The sequence below is a fragment of the Cyprinodon variegatus genome, unplaced genomic scaffold (assembly GCF_000732505.1).
Source record: "Cyprinodon variegatus isolate N-32 unplaced genomic scaffold, C_variegatus-1.0 Scaffold239, whole genome shotgun sequence".
Classification (NCBI taxonomy): domain Eukaryota; kingdom Metazoa; phylum Chordata; class Actinopteri; order Cyprinodontiformes; family Cyprinodontidae; genus Cyprinodon; species Cyprinodon variegatus.
The window spans coordinates 118,867-135,373 of record NW_015150692.1 but is presented as its reverse complement, the minus strand read 5'-3'; the positions used below and the strand labels follow the sequence as shown (position 1 = coordinate 135,373).

The window sequence follows — 16,507 nt, the reverse complement described above, 5'->3', positions numbered from 1 at the left end:
CACAAATGCTTTTCAAATATAAAAAAATATTTATATTTACAGTAGTAGCCATTCAAGAATTCCCCGTTCCTTGATGGGCCCTTGGCTTGTTCCCTACAATTCATTTTTACACATCAATATTTGTTATAAAATATTCTTTCTGTCATTATTTGTGGACATTATGGTCTAAAGAGAAGCGTTGCTCCAGGTCAGACCCTGTTATCAGTGAAAGGGTGGAGTCAGTGTAAAACAATTTGCAAGCAGAAGGCCAGTGGCTGGAAGTTGGATGGGATTTCTCTGGGAACTGCAGGGTAGTGGGCTGCCATTCAGCTGCCGTTTGACTGGGAAGGGCCATTTTGAGTGGCTGCTACTGTAAAAAATGCGTTATTCTCCCTCTACTTTACAATATTGCACGGCTTGTGTTGGTCTATAACATACATCTCCAGAGAAAAACATTGGTTTGTGGTTGTAACTTAAAGGTATTGGGGAATTTTTTAGACCCACCCTCTCTTTACTTTAAAAAAATGAACATGTACCACCCTGTACCCGCTCCAGAAAGGAAACGCCGATGGAACATATGTGAGAGCATGCACAAGTTCATTTCTCCTCCTTTTACTAGCAGTGATGTGAGATGGATTTCTCAAAATAGCATGCCAAACTTTACCTGTCGAGTAGAAACTTTCTTTAAAAAACACATAAGTGGGAAGCCCGACCTTGCTTTCAGTGTGTGCCATTCCGTGAAAGAATCTCCCAAAAACACTCGGGTCTTGTTTCTCTCCTGTCAGGCCTTTCTCTTCTTCTCATACACTTCGTAATGCTTTTTCTCTTACGACCCTCAGCCATTTTCAAATAACTGCGGTGAGAAAGGTGAGCTCCAATGACTCAATGAATTTGTAGCTAACCCCAGATATATGCCTGAAAGTGCGCATGTAAAGAAAAAGATAGCTAACTAGGGACAAGCATGTAGGACAGCTTTACGTAAACATATCAACAGAATACCTTTAACTATTCATCAAAATGCTTAAAATGTGTGAAAACTACTATTACATCTAAATACTAGATAAAAATCATATGTATGAAAGCTTTGGGAACACCAGCCCATTACCACGGAAAGGACCTATGATTTGAATCAATAAAAAGCCAACTTATAAGCCATAAATTTAGCCTTAACACGTTTAATTCATCTCTGGGGTTCTTCTCCAACCCAATCACGGCAGTCAACACCTCCTCACCCCACCCCCAGTGTAGAGTGAATGAATCTTCTGTGAGTAAGGCCAAGGTTCTGCCAATGGCCCCTCCATTTGGAAGCTGAATGAGCCATGGCTCCACCACGTTTTCAGGCGCCCTAATGTGCCATGGCTGGGCCACAAAGGCAGCATGACAATCTGCCAGGGATAATGGCGCTTCCTTAATTTGACCCAAGAGGCCAAAAACAGAGTGCTCTAAAAAGAATCCTTTTTCGAGGGTGAGTCCTCCCCCTGTCTATCCATCCGTTTGTTTCGATCAGTCTCTCTCTCTGCTTATTCTCTCTCTCATTGGCCTGGAAGGGGCTTGTTTTCTACGGGTTTATTGTCATCCAAAGCTAAATGACAACAGTGTGGACGAATGAGATGAGGTGCCAACATTGTCTGGAGCCCCTGATCTCCTCTCAGTGGAGCAGAGGGAACTAACACAGACATACTGGAGCTTTTGCAGAGAGGCCAGAGCGGGAAAATGACTGCCCTACTCTAACGACACAAATACAATAAATACATTTTGGGCCACAAATTGAATTGAGTAGGGATAAGTATGAGGGAAGAGAGCACTGGGCAGGGGGAGACAACAATGTAAAATATGCACATACTAGAGCTGGCCTTTTAGAGACGTTACAGGATATAATTTGGGTCGAAGCAAAAGATGCCATGAGTCTGTCATGAGGCAATGAGTCTTTCCTTTCACTGTGGAGGAATTTTAGCCCACAATTTGGGATGATTCAGCCGTATTGGAGGATGTTTCAGCATGGAATGCCACTTCAGTCCTTCAAAGGTAGATTTAAGAGATGTTCTCCTTTTGGATTTTTCTTGATAAACAGCATAACTCATGGTTCCACCAGCTACAGCATACAGGTCCTAAGATAGCCCTAGACCAGCAGTCACCAACCTTTTTACAGTTGAGGGCTAATTCAGGGGCACTGAGTCACAGGAAGGGCTACCAATACTGACCTATGAATTACAAGGGTCAACGTTCACCTAAACTTGATACATTATTAACATATCTTTATTGTTTCTTTAAATTTCTAATTTTCTTTTAGACATTTTCATTTTGAAATCTCTATAAATGCTTAAATGCCATATATGATTAAATGATGAAATGTTCTATAACTGATTAAAAAAAGAAGAGCAACAGAATACAATGAAATTTCAAACGTAGCTCACTGTTGAGTTGTTCTATTTTCAGAAGACTCTAAGGGCACCCCTTGTGGTCCTTGAGGGCCCCTTGGTGCCCGCGGGCACCACGTTGGTGACCCCTGCCCTAGACCATCACACTACTCCCGCTGTGTTTGGCTTGAGGTGTGTTCTGTTTATTTCTACGAATCTTCCAGTTTTACATCTCAAAAGTTCCAGTTATGCCTCATCAGTCCACACAATACTTACCCAGGAGTCTTAGAGAATATTTAGAGATCATTCAGTGAATGTGAGTCAGCACTATGTGTTCATTTTCTTGTTTGTTGTGACCTCCAGTTTGCCCTCAGGGTAACCTGAATAGAAAGGCCAATTATAGAGAGGTTTAAAAACTCTTTCATATCTTCTTCATTTCTAGATAATGGCTCTCACTGCGCTTTCCTGGAACACTAAAGACTTAGAAATAGTTCTATTTGATCTCTCCAAAGATTTAATCTGTTCTTGATTTGCAAGCATGTTTTAAGAGGTTATATTTAAGGGATTTCTTTGTGGTACAGAGTCAGGGTAGGTCTGGTTAAACTGATTTAATATTTGATGATTTCATAAAATTGGTTTATGTTTTATATAGTTATCTATCTATAGTTTTTCCTTTAGTGAATTATATCACCTTTTGTGAACTGGGTTTCTCTGTGTCGTAGCTGGCTAAGCCTAAAAAGGAAAAAATACTTATTTTACAGCAGAAAAAGTATTTTTTTTTTTTAGATTTAGATTTTTAAAACTGCACATTATATGTATGTATTTGGTTTTAAAAAAAATGCCTTCTTTTCTGTGATCAATATCTTAACATGAAGGTATTTTAAATTATACAGTAACTGGGTAAAAATAAATGAAATAATATTCAAAGAATGACTTCTAAGCGTAAAGATTGTTTAATGAAGATCTGATTATTAGAGCTTCAAATAATTGCTTGGTTTTAACGACTCAGCAATTTATTACTTACAGTAGTTAGATATTATGTTCAATGGCTGTTTTTTTTGTTTCCTTTTTTGTCATTTTTGTTTATTATTTCTTCTTTTTTTAAATAAATAACTTTTGAACCGGGCTGTTCAGTGGCATGGTGGGTAGCACTGCTGCCTTGCAGCAAGAAGGTTCTTAGTTCGATTCCCGACCCGGGGTCTTTCTGCATGGAGAAGGCATGTTCTCCCTGAGCATGCGTGGGTTCTCTCCGGGTACTCCGACTTCCTCCCACAGTCCAAACACATGACTGTTAGGTTAAGTGGTTTTGATAAATTGTCCTTAGGTGTGAGTCTCTGCATGAATTTGTCCCGGTGATCCACGGGAAACACGGCCAACCTGTACACGGGACACCCTGCCTCTCGCCCATTGACAGCTGGAGATAGGCACCAATACCCCTCGCGACCCCAATTGGGACAAGCGTGTGAGATGATGGATTGATGAACTTTTTAACCAGAATAAAATATTTTCATAACTTTTGTCCACTTACAACTAGGTGAATGAACCCTCTGTCATGGCAGGAGGTGTTAAAAGTATTATCCTACGGTTTTGTAGAAGTAAGAGGATCATCTTAAGCTTTTTACGCAAGTAAGAATGTACAAGTACCATTTATAAAACATACCAAAAGTAAAAGTAACGCAGGAGAAATGTTAAGGACTGATGCTTTACAGCACTACCCTGTTAAAGCAAAAAATGTTCTACAATTCTGGATGGCAACTTCCTTATACACAAAGTAGAGACAATTGCAAAAACAAAAGTGAAAAGTCCAAAACAATAGTGACTTTGGTAAACTATAGACAGCCTAAATTTCTACTTAAGTAAAGTAAGAAAGTATATGTACTTTGGCAGTTGACATCTCTGGTCATTGCCCGTTGGGGTCTGTATCGCTTTCACCAGTAATAAGCAACTTTGATGAGGATGGAAGTAACTCTACCACACAAAACTACTACGATGTGCAGACTGTTTTACGTCACACGTCACTTCCCTGTTTCCATCTTTGTTATAAAGATGGAAGTCAATGCAACTAAATTTCCCTGAGACTGTATATTCATGCTAGTTGTTCAGGGTTGATATTCAGGCAATGTGACACTTTCCTGCTGGGTTACTGTGAACTTATCAAACATAACAGGATTTTTAACAGTTTCAAGGCTAAACTCATCAGCATATCAGTTGCTGATGGTCGGTGAGGTGGGGGAGGTCAGAGAATAAGGTACAAAACCAAAGTTAAACTTTGTTATTTTCAACATCCGCATATAAAATCGTTCTTTTCCAAACTTTGATTCCATCACCAGTTCTTTACCACTGCTTTAAATAGGTTAGAATAACAGTTCTTCAGCTTTAGTGGCTGTTCAGATCATCTTTTATCATCAATGATGAAAGAAGGGAAAATATATGCAATAACAGTGAATCATTTTAATAGTTTAAGTTTGGTGCAAACATTTATATTAATCAAAATTTCTACTGAAATATGTAAATGTTTACTGAGTAAACATTTACATATCATCAATAAATGTTATCTGGCCATTTAATGCCAATGTTAAAATTAGAAAGTCCAGCAGAAACCCTTTAAAGAAACCTTTAATCAACTGTTATTATTATAATCCATTACTGTAAAAATGTCCATAGCTGTATCTTGGCTAATTATTCTCCAGGTGCACAGTATTTATATTGTTAAAACACTTTACAGTATTTCATTTTTTTTATCTTTAACTCTTCACTACTATTATTCTTACAAACTTGTCTAAGGTCCACATTTGTGTGTTCATTTTTTCTATAATGTTTTTGCTGCTGTAAACACCAGAATTTTTAAAATTGAGGCTTAAATCCTTTAATAAAAATATTGCTGGTTGTTTAAACACCTTATTCTGCCGCTGACAACTGCATTTAAGCTATTAAGGACTCATAGATGCACTGCACAATCACACTTTTCTAAAAGAAGCCAATGATCTGTTTATTTGGTGAATAAAGAACAATCTGTAGTTTCATTTCTATAAAACAACCAGTGCAACACCTGCTGCACCAAAACCTGTTGCATGATTATGGAAACATGTCATGGGTTTCCCCTTCCTTACTGTGAGTTATTTCCCAAACTTTAAATCTCTACTGAAAGGATTATATTACTTTAAAAGCATAAAGCAAAACTATTTTTGTATGAAAGAGGATAATATATCCAGGATTAAAAGTCTATCCTTTTAATCCCTCTTTCAAAAAAAAAAAGGAAAAACAAGAAGGAATGAAAAAAGTGGAAGATGATTTACTGCTCTGATATGGAATATCTCCCCAAAACTTTACACATTAAATTATCCTTTTGCTTCAATGAAACTTTGAACCAGTGGCTTTGAGAGCATTTTTGTTCAGCAGCTTAATCCAAAGGAACCAGCACACAAATGCCCAAACAGTGGCTCCAGTCTGTTCTGCTAGAGGTGACTTCACAAGGTGAGTGCGCATCCATGTCTCATGAATAATGATTTCACTGTCAAATCGGCTCAAGGCTGTCTGCAACTGGAATGATTCACTGATTAATTTTCCAACACACACATATGAGGAAACACAAGTAACAAAAACCCACACAGGGAATAAAGGAGGCAGCCGAGGGATGGGGGAGATTGAGAGATGGACTTATCATTCAGTCGCCTACATGAATACCCATATACTTAGCTTCCTCCCATCCACTACCTTATTCCCCACACTGCTTTTAAAATGACCTCACTCAAGAAAAAAAGGGGTTCTCACTAACACAGATGGCCTACCACTACAATGGCCTCTCAGACTTCTGTGATTTAGGCAAAAAAACAACACATTTGCATGAGAGAAGGTTAAGAAAAACAGAATAATCTTCAACCCAAATATGCAAGACTGGAGAGAAGTTTGGTGTTTACTGACAAACTTGAAGAAACGATACGAAGGCTGAATGGACGCGGAAATCGAAAATATGAATTCAAGCAGAAAGTGGAAGAAGGCATTAAAGCAACGGCACAGTTCTGAATGCAAACGACCGGGATGTACTCACCAGCTAAGCATCACTGGAGTGTGGGGACGGGGCTGAGAGGGCCGTCTGTCCTTTTCAGATTGATTCTGGAAGAAGGGAGAGAAAGAAGGGGGGGGAGGGTGAGTCTTCAATGCACTGCTCGCCTCCTTCACATAAGCAGAGCGCAGAGCCACAAAGAAGCTGGTGCACCCGTAAACAAACCGCCAACTTTTCAATGGAGCTGAAGAGGCGGAGCAGGAATGGTCTTTAAACTCAGCAGCCTTCTCCAAATTGGGAGTCTGGAAGGGAATGTTGGGGGCAGGAGGGAGGGATGCTGGGGCAGCAAGTAGCCTTTAGATCAGCATAAGGCCTGAGAGGATAATAACAAACCAGAAAGTTCAAAACCATTTATTAAAGCCTTGTAAAGGTAGGAGGCCTTGCATTGCAGTAAACTGTAAGAGAACAATATAGATGCAAATGAGGTGAGCAGAAGCCCCGCTGTGTTTTTTGCAAACACAGATGCTAATATGTGGAGTGCATATTAGCATTGGTTCCAAGCTTTTTGATCTCAATGCCACAGAGCAAATTGGAACAAATAGCCCTGTTTGGTTTCTACGGCAACCTGAAGGAGCCGCTCAGAAATGCGATTCCTCTTCTGCCATCAGCTGCTGCGATATGGCTGCTGTTTCCCCAACCTCCATGAGGAAGAGTGAACAGGAGTAAAGGAAAGATCGATTATTGGCAACTGTTCCCATAGTCAGGATAAAAAAGGCTGCTGAGATGTAAGATACTGAAGTATAAGCTGAGCTATAAAAGACCAGCCTTAGTTTTTCCTTTAAGCTAAAAAAAATAAAGATTATGTGGACATAAACCTATAAAAAAGGTGGATGTCCATCAAAATGTGTAGCATCAGCAAAGCATCTCTAAAACCTACCCTTTTAACAACCTTATCAAATGATGATTAGTTTTCTGAAAACTTAAGGAGAATTGATACAGTCTTAAGACATTTCTCTCCAACTAAGTTTCAATAAAAAACTTAAAAAATACACTCATCAACTGATATATTCAATGCCATGAAAAAACATCTCCAATTTTGTGTCACATTTAAATAGAAGTATTTAGTTTATTATATTGGGATTTTAAGTAAAATAACTCGAAGCAGGGTGCAGTTGTGAGATAGATGAAAACAAAATGTTTTCGTGTTAGAGGTAAAACTGTATACTGTGTAAACCTATCAAGCAATATTTTGATAATATCACTGCTTTTGCTCAAATCAAAGCTGCGATTTTGGGTTTTCTAATTGCTTGGAGCATTCAGAGAATCAACCTCCCAGACCCCTCAGGTCTTCTAGTTCCAGCCTACTCTGTTCACCCAGAACTAGAACTAAACATGGAGAAACAGCATTGGGTTCCTATGCTCCACTGATTTGGAACAAACTCCCAGAGGACTAGAAAAGAGCTGAAAGCCTTTTAAATAAAAGTTAAAAACTCATTTGTTTAGAGCTGCCTTTGACTGTCGAAGGTAAACTGTTAACTGAGGTATCATACATTTAAATGTATGATCCAACTATTTATTTGTTTTACTGGCTTTTTATCATGTTTTTATATTCACTTGCTTTTACTTTCCTTGTATTTTATTGTTAAATTCGTGTTAAGCATGAGGCTGCAGTGTGTAGCACTGCTGCTTTGCAGCAAAAAGGTTCCGGGTTCAATTCCCGGCCCGGTGTATTTCTGCATGAAGGTTGCATGTTCTCCCTGCGCATGGGTGAGTTCTCTCCGGGTACTCCAGCTTCCCTCCACAGTCCAAAAACATGACTGTTAGGTTAAATGACTTCTCTAAATTCTCCTTAGGTGTGAGTGCGTGCATGAATGGTTGTTTGTCTCGTTGCCCTGCGATAGACTGGCAACCTGTCCAGGATTAACCCCACCTCTCGCCCACAGACACCCCTCATAACCCCGCTTGAGATAAGCATGATGAAAAATGGATGGATGGATATAAAGCATTTTGATTTGTCTTTGTACTGAATTGTTCTGTATAGGTGAATTTGCCTTGCCTACAGAGACTAAGCATTTCTGGACCTTTTTTTTTTTTAACAAAATAGTCAGCGCTTAGGCTTAATGGAGGTCTTAGCAGCATAAAGTTTCCTGTGTTGCCACAGATATTCTTTTAGTCGGTACTTTAACCTGGCATTTCCAGCAGATGTCTTTGTACTGTTTTACAGTATTTTAATTGAAAACAGTTAAAAATAAGCTCCAACTGTATTTCAAATGTTGAAGCCCAGCTAGAAGTAGAATCTTGGTCCTTATCTCCGATCTTATGCAGCCTCTTCCAATTGTTTTTCAGGATTCCCATATATTAAGCTCTAGTGTCCCTCTCACCAACATTTAACAACTGTCTGCAGAAGCAAAAGCTCCACTGCAGCGTAACACTGTTATGCAAGATGGTGATGTTTTGTTCGGGACAATTTGAGAAATATTAATTAGATCTTCAGAACATATATTTATGGATGCATCACACAGGTGCACTCTTTCTACCAGTTATGATACTTCTGAAAGCAGCTGGAATGATGGTTTTAATTTAGAGGTTATATATGTAGTGCACTCTAAATCTGAATAAGTTACCAGAACCCAAAAATCTAGAGACAATTAGCTACCTCAATACTTTTAATTGGATTAATATAAAATCAGTAGTTATTAGAAATTTGTTATTTAGATTTCCCTTTAAGCAAAATAGTTCATTATACCAAATCTAAGATTTTACTTACCTTAATGTTATTAGTATTATAACCTCAAACATTTTCAATTGCATGAGTAAAAGTTTGTGTTCAGATGTTTCTTTACCTCAAACTGTTTCCACAAAGATATCCGTATTCAACTTGTATGTCAGATTTATCATTTCTATCATGAGGATATTATAATGCCATCTAATAGCTGTTGGCATACTGCTTCTGTCAGCAAAAACTACGCCATAACTGAGTGACATGTTACCTAGCAACATTAAACATTTCCTGTCAAATCTAATAGCAACCTCACTCATGTTGCAACATTAGCCACATCCATTGCCAATAGGTCAACTAATTGGATCTTATTGCAAAAATCTGCTCAAGTGCTTCCTTATTAAAGATAAACTGTTTTTATTAAGTCATTTAAGTTATGTTAAATTAAAACGCAAATAATTAAGATTAATGCAAAGGTTTAAGTCAAATCCATGTGTAACAAGAATGTTACACATTTTAGCAGATTTTTTTATTTTTTATAATGAGTTTCAACTACTTAGTCTAACTAAATACTTTCAACATTTGGGTTAACAGTGTAGAGAGTAGGGGTAAAAGGAATCCGAAACAGTCCTATATTATTTATTGGTAAAAGATTTAGGGGAGGTACCTGGGAGAGAACTGCTCCCTGCTATTTCATGCCTACTTCAGCACACAGGGACCAATCTGAGGGCACAGCGCAGTGCTTAAATCTCACACATTTGCTCAATATGTGCTCAACTCTGACAAACTGCTGATCAACTCCAGCGCTTGTGCTCAGCAGCTCGTTGCTCAGCTGCCTCTGCCCTCAGCACTTAATAAACTTTATGGGGCTGAAATGCTTTTGTTTTACTTTCTTTTAAAATAACAAATCAGAGGATATTATGAAGGTAAATATGTGCCAAAATGAACGAACTTGTGAATTTAATGTGAAAACTTGAGAATGCAATGTGNCATGACTGTTAGGTTAAGTGGTTTTGATAAATTGTCCTTAGGTGTGAGTCTGTGCATGAATTTGTCCTGTTTGTCCCTGTGATGGACTGGCGACCTGTCCAGGGTGTACCCTGCCTCTCGCCCATTGATAGCTGGAGATAGGCACCAATACCCCTCGCGACCCCAATTGGGACAAGCGTGTGAGATGATGGATTGATGAACTTTTTAACCAGAATAAAATATTTTCATAACTTTTGTCCACTTACAACTAGGTGAATGAACCCTCTGTCATGGCAGGAGGTGTTAAAAGTATTATCCTACGGTTTTGTAGAAGTAAGAGGATCATCTTAAGCTTTTTACGCAAGTAAGAATGTACAAGTACCATTTATAAAACATACCAAAAGTAAAAGTAACGCAGGAGAAATGTTAAGGACTGATGCTTTACAGCACTACCCTGTTAAAGCAAAAAATGTTCTACAATTCTGGATGGCAACTTCCTTATACACAAAGTAGAGACAATTGCAAAAACAAAAGTGAAAAGTCCAAAACAATAGTGACTTTGGTAAACTATAGACAGCCTAAATTTCTACTTAAGTAAAGTAAGAAAGTATATGTACTTTGGCAGTTGACATCTCTGGTCATTGCCCGTTGGGGTCTGTATCGCTTTCACCAGTAATAAGCAACTTTGATGAGGATGGAAGTAACTCTACCACACAAAACTACTACGATGTGCAGACTGTTTTACGTCACACGTCACTTCCCTGTTTCCATCTTTGTTATAAAGATGGAAGTCAATGCAACTAAATTTCCCTGAGACTGTATATTCATGCTAGTTGTTCAGGGTTGATATTCAGGCAATGTGACACTTTCCTGCTGGGTTACTGTGAACTTATCAAACATAACAGGATTTTTAACAGTTTCAAGGCTAAACTCATCAGCATATCAGTTGCTGATGGTCCGTGAGGTGGGGGAGGGCAGAGAATAAGGTACAAAACCAAAGTTAAACTTTGTTATTTTCAACATCCTCGTATAAAATCGTTCTTTTCCAAACTTTGATTCCATCACCAGTTCTTTACCACTGCTTTAAAAAGGTTAGAATAACAGTTCTTCAGCTTTAGTGGCTGTTCAGATCATCTTTTATCATCAATGATGAAAGAAGGGAAAATATATGCAATAACAGTGAATCATTTTAATAGTTTAAGTTTGGTGCAAACATTTATATTAATCAAAATTTCTACTGAAATATGTAAATGTTTACTGAGTAAACATTTACATATCATCAATAAATGTTATCTGGCCATTTAATGCCAATGTTAAAATTAGAAAGTCCAGCAGAAACCCTTTAAAGAAACCTTTAATCAACTGTTATTATTATAATCCATTACTGTAAAAATGTCCATAGCTGTATCTTGGCTAATTATTCTCCAGGTGCACAGTATTTATATTGTTAAAACACTTTACAGTATTTCATTTTTTTTATCTTTAACTCTTCACTACTATTATTCTTACAAACTTGTCTAAGGTCCACATTTGTGTGTTCATTTTTTCTATAATGTTTTTGCTGCTGTAAACACCAGAATTTTTAAAATTGAGGCTTAAATCCTTTAATAAAAATATTGCTGGTTGTTTAAACACCTTATTCTGCCGCTGACAACTGCATTTAAGCCGTTAAGGACTCATAGATGCACCGCACAATCACACTTTTCTAAAAGAAGCCAACAATATGTTTATTTGGTGAATGAAGAACAATTTTCAGTTTCTTCTCTATAAAACAACCAGTGCAACACCTGCTGCACCAAAACCTGTTGCATGATTATGGAAACATGTCATGGGTTTCCCCTTCCTTACTGTGAGTTATTTCCCAAACTTTAAATCTCTACTGAAAGGATTATATTACTTTAAAAGCATAAAGCAAAACTATTTTTGTATGAAAGAGGATAATATATCCAGGATTAAAAGTCTATCCTTTTAATCCCTCTTTCAAAAAAAAAAAGGAAAAACAAGAAGGAATGAAAAAAGTGGAAGATGATTTACTGCTCTGATATGGAATATCTCCCCAAAACTTTACACATTAAATTATCCTTTTGCTTCAATGAAACTTTGAACCAGTGGCTTTGAGAGCATTTTTGTTCAGCAGCTTAATCCAAAGGAACCAGCACACAAATGCCCAAACAGTGGCTCCAGTCTGTTCTGCTAGAGGTGACTTCACAAGGTGAGTGCGCATCCATGTCTCATGAATAATGATTTCACTGTCAAATCGGCTCAAGGCTGTCTGCAACTGGAATGATTCACTGATTAATTTTCCAACACACACATATGAGGAAACACAAGTAACAAAAACCCACACAGGGAATAAAGGAGGCAGCCGAGGGATGGGGGAGATTGAGAGATGGACTTATCATTCAGTCGCCTACATGAATACCCATATACTTAGCTTCCTCCCATCCACTACCTTATTCCCCACACTGCTTTTAAAATGACCTCACTCAAGAAAAAAAGGGGTTCTCACTAACACAGATGGCCTACCACTACAATGGCCTCTCAGACTTCTGTGATTTAGGCAAAAAAACAACACATTTGCATGAGAGAAGGTTAAGAAAAACAGAATAATCTTCAACCCAAATATGCAAGACTGGAGAGAAGTTTGGTGTTTACTGACAAACTTGAAGAAACGATACGAAGGCTGAATGGACGCGGAAATCGAAAATATGAATTCAAGCAGAAAGTGGAAGAAGGCATTAAAGCAACGGCACAGTTCTGAATGCAAACGACCGGGATGTACTCACCAGCTAAGCATCACTGGAGTGTGGGGACGGGGCTGAGAGGGCCGTCTGTCCTTTTCAGATTGATTCTGGAAGAAGGGAGAGAAAGAAGGGGGGGGAGGGTGAGTCTTCAATGCACTGCTCGCCTCCTTCACATAAGCAGAGCGCAGAGCCACAAAGAAGCTGGTGCACCCGTAAACAAACCGCCAACTTTTCAATGGAGCTGAAGAGGCGGAGCAGGAATGGTCTTTAAACTCAGCAGCCTTCTCCAAATTGGGAGTCTGGAAGGGAATGTTGGGGGCAGGAGGGAGGGATGCTGGGGCAGCAAGTAGCCTTTAGATCAGCATAAGGCCTGAGAGGATAATAACAAACCAGAAAGTTCAAAACCATTTATTAAAGCCTTGTAAAGGTAGGAGGCCTTGCATTGCAGTAAACTGTAAGAGAACAATATAGATGCAAATGAGGTGAGCAGAAGCCCCGCTGTGTTTTTTGCAAACACAGATGCTAATATGTGGAGTGCATATTAGCATTGGTTCCAAGCTTTTTGATCTCAATGCCACAGAGCAAATTGGAACAAATAGCCCTGTTTGGTTTCTACGGCAACCTGAAGGAGCCGCTCAGAAATGCGATTCCTCTTCTGCCATCAGCTGCTGCGATATGGCTGCTGTTTCCCCAACCTCCATGAGGAAGAGTGAACAGGAGTAAAGGAAAGATCGATTATTGGCAACTGTTCCCATAGTCAGGATAAAAAAGGCTGCTGAGATGTAAGATACTGAAGTATAAGCTGAGCTATAAAAGACCAGCCTTAGTTTTTCCTTTAAGCTAAAAAAAATAAAGATTATGTGGACATAAACCTATAAAAAAGGTGGATGTCCATCAAAATGTGTAGCATCATCAAAGCATCTCTAAAACCTACCCTTTTAACAACCTTATCAAATGATGATGAGTTTTCTGAAAACTTAAGGAGAATTGATACAGTCTTAAGACATTTCTCTCCAACTAAGTTTCAATAAAAAACTTAAAACATACACTCATCAACTGATATATTCAATGCCATGAAAAACGTCTCCAATTTTGTGTCACATTTAAATAGAAGTATTTAGTTTATTATATTGGGATTTTAAGTAAAATAACTCGAAGCAGGGTGCAGTTGTGAGATAGATGAAAACAAAATGTTTTCGTGTTAGAGGTAAAACTGTATACTGTGTAAACCTATCAAGCAATATTTTGATAATATCACTGCTTTTGCTCAAATCAAAGCTGCGATTTTGGGTTTTCTAATTGCTTGGAGCATTCAGAGAATCAACCTCCCAGACCCCTCAGGTCTTCTAGTTCCAGCCTACTCTGTTCACCCAGAACTAGAACTAAACATGGAGAAACAGCATTGGGTTCCTATGCTCCACTGATTTGGAACAAACTCCCAGAGGACTAGAAAAGAGCTGAAAGCCTTTTAAATAAAAGTTAAAAACTCATTTGTTTAGAGCTGCCTTTGACTGTCGAAGGTAAACTGTTAACTGAGGTATCATACATTTAAATGTATGATCCAACTATTTATTTGTTTTACTGGCTTTTTATCATGTTTTTATATTCACTTGCTTTTACTTTCCTTGTATTTTATTGTTAAATTCGTGTTAAGCATGAGGCTGCAGTGTGTAGCACTGCTGCTTTGCAGCAAAAAGGTTCCGGGTTCAATTCCCGGCCCGGTGTATTTCTGCATGAAGGTTGCATGTTCTCCCTGCGCATGGGTGAGTTCTCTCCGGGTACTCCAGCTTCCCTCCACAGTCCAAAAACATGACTGTTAGGTTAAATGACTTCTCTAAATTCTCCTTAGGTGTGAGTGCGTGCATGAATGGTTGTTTGTCTCGTTGCCCTGCGATAGACTGGCAACCTGTCCAGGATTAACCCCACCTCTCGCCCACAGACACCCCTCATAACCCCGCTTGAGATAAGCATGATGAAAAATGGATGGATGGATATAAAGCATTTTGATTTGTCTTTGTACTGAATTGTTCTGTATAGGTGAATTTGCCTTGCCTACAGAGACTAAGCATTTCTGGACCTTTTTTTTTTTTAACAAAATAGTCAGCGCTTAGGCTTAATGGAGGTCTTAGCAGCATAAAGTTTCCTGTGTTGCCACAGATATTCTTTTAGTCGGTACTTTAACCTGGCATTTCCAGCAGATGTCTTTGTACTGTTTTACAGTATTTTAATTGAAAACAGTTAAAAATAAGCTCCAACTGTATTTCAAATGTTGAAGCCCAGCTAGAAGTAGAATCTTGGTCCTTATCTCCGATCTTATGCAGCCTCTTCCAATTGTTTTTCAGGATTCCCATATATTAAGCTCTAGTGTCCCTCTCACCAACATTTAACAACTGTCTGCAGAAGCAAAAGCTCCACTGCAGCGTAACACTGTTATGCAAGATGGTGATGTTTTGTTCGGGACAATTTGAGAAATATTAATTAGATCTTCAGAACATATATTTATGGATGCATCACACAGGTGCACTCTTTCTACCAGTTATGATACTTCTGAAAGCAGCTGGAATGATGGTTTTAATTTAGAGGTTATATATGTAGTGCACTCTAAATCTGAATAAGTTACCAGAACCCAAAAATCTAGAGACAATTAGCTACCTCAATACTTTTAATTGGATTAATATAAAATCAGTAGTTATTAGAAATTTGTTATTTAGATTTCCCTTTAAGCAAAATAGTTCATTATACCAAATCTAAGATTTTACTTACCTTAATGTTATTAGTATTATAACCTCAAACATTTTCAATTGCATGAGTAAAAGTTTGTGTTCAGATGTTTCTTTACCTCAAACTGTTTCCACAAAGATATCCGTATTCAACTTGTATGTCAGATTTATCATTTCTATCATGAGGATATTATAATGCCATCTAATAGCTGTTGGCATACTGCTTCTGTCAGCAAAAACTACGCCATAACTGAGTGACATGTTACCTAGCAACATTAAACATTTCCTGTCAAATCTAATAGCAACCTCACTCATGTTGCAACATTAGCCACATCCATTGCCAATAGGTCAACTAATTGGATCTTATTGCAAAAATCTGCTCAAGTGCTTCCTTATTAAAGATAAACTGTTTTTATTAAGTCATTTAAGTTATGTTAAATTAAAACGCAAATAATTAAGATTAATGCAAAGGTTTAAGTCAAATCCATGTGTAACAAGAATGTTACACATTTTAGCAGATTTTTTTATTTTTTATAATGAGTTTCAACTACTTAGTCTAACTAAATACTTTCAACATTTGGGTTAACAGTGTAGAGAGTAGGGGTAAAAGGAATCCGAAACAGTCCTATATTATTTATTGGTAAAAGATTTAGGGGAGGTACCTGGGAGAGAACTGTTCCCTGCTATTTCATGCCTACTTCAGCACACAGGGACCAATCTGAGGGCACAGCGCAGTGCTTAAATCTCACACATTTGCTCAATATGTGCTCAACTCTGACAAACTGCTGATCAACTCCAGCGCTTGTGCTCAGCTGCCTCTGCCCTCAGCACTTAATAAACTTTATGGGGCTGAAATGCTTTTGTTTTACTTTCTTTTAAAATAACAAATCAGAGGATATGATCAGTTATTCAATACTTAAAAAGCATTTGTACCATTTTTTTATGCTTGATTTATTTCTTATACTAAATCTTTTATTTTGACACTTGTGAATATCTCATTTGGTATTCTACATGTA

The 16,507-nt window shown here is 38.0% G+C and overlaps 1 protein-coding gene across 4 annotated transcripts in view; it reads right to left on the bottom strand.

The window, feature by feature from the left end:
- Nucleotides 1–16,507, bottom strand: part of sema5b (sema domain, seven thrombospondin repeats (type 1 and type 1-like), transmembrane domain (TM) and short cytoplasmic domain, (semaphorin) 5B) — a 295,363-nt gene that overhangs the window by 220,362 nt on the left and 58,494 nt on the right. For 3 of the 4 annotated variants that reach the window (XM_015381707.1, XM_015381709.1, XM_015381711.1), the window contains exon 2: nt 12,814–12,878. The gene's annotated coding sequence lies outside the window, so the exon portion shown is untranslated. Of the gene's footprint in view, nt 1–6,384; nt 6,502–12,813; nt 12,879–16,507 lie in introns of those variants that run through there. The other variant, XM_015381708.1, reaches the window with a different exon arrangement.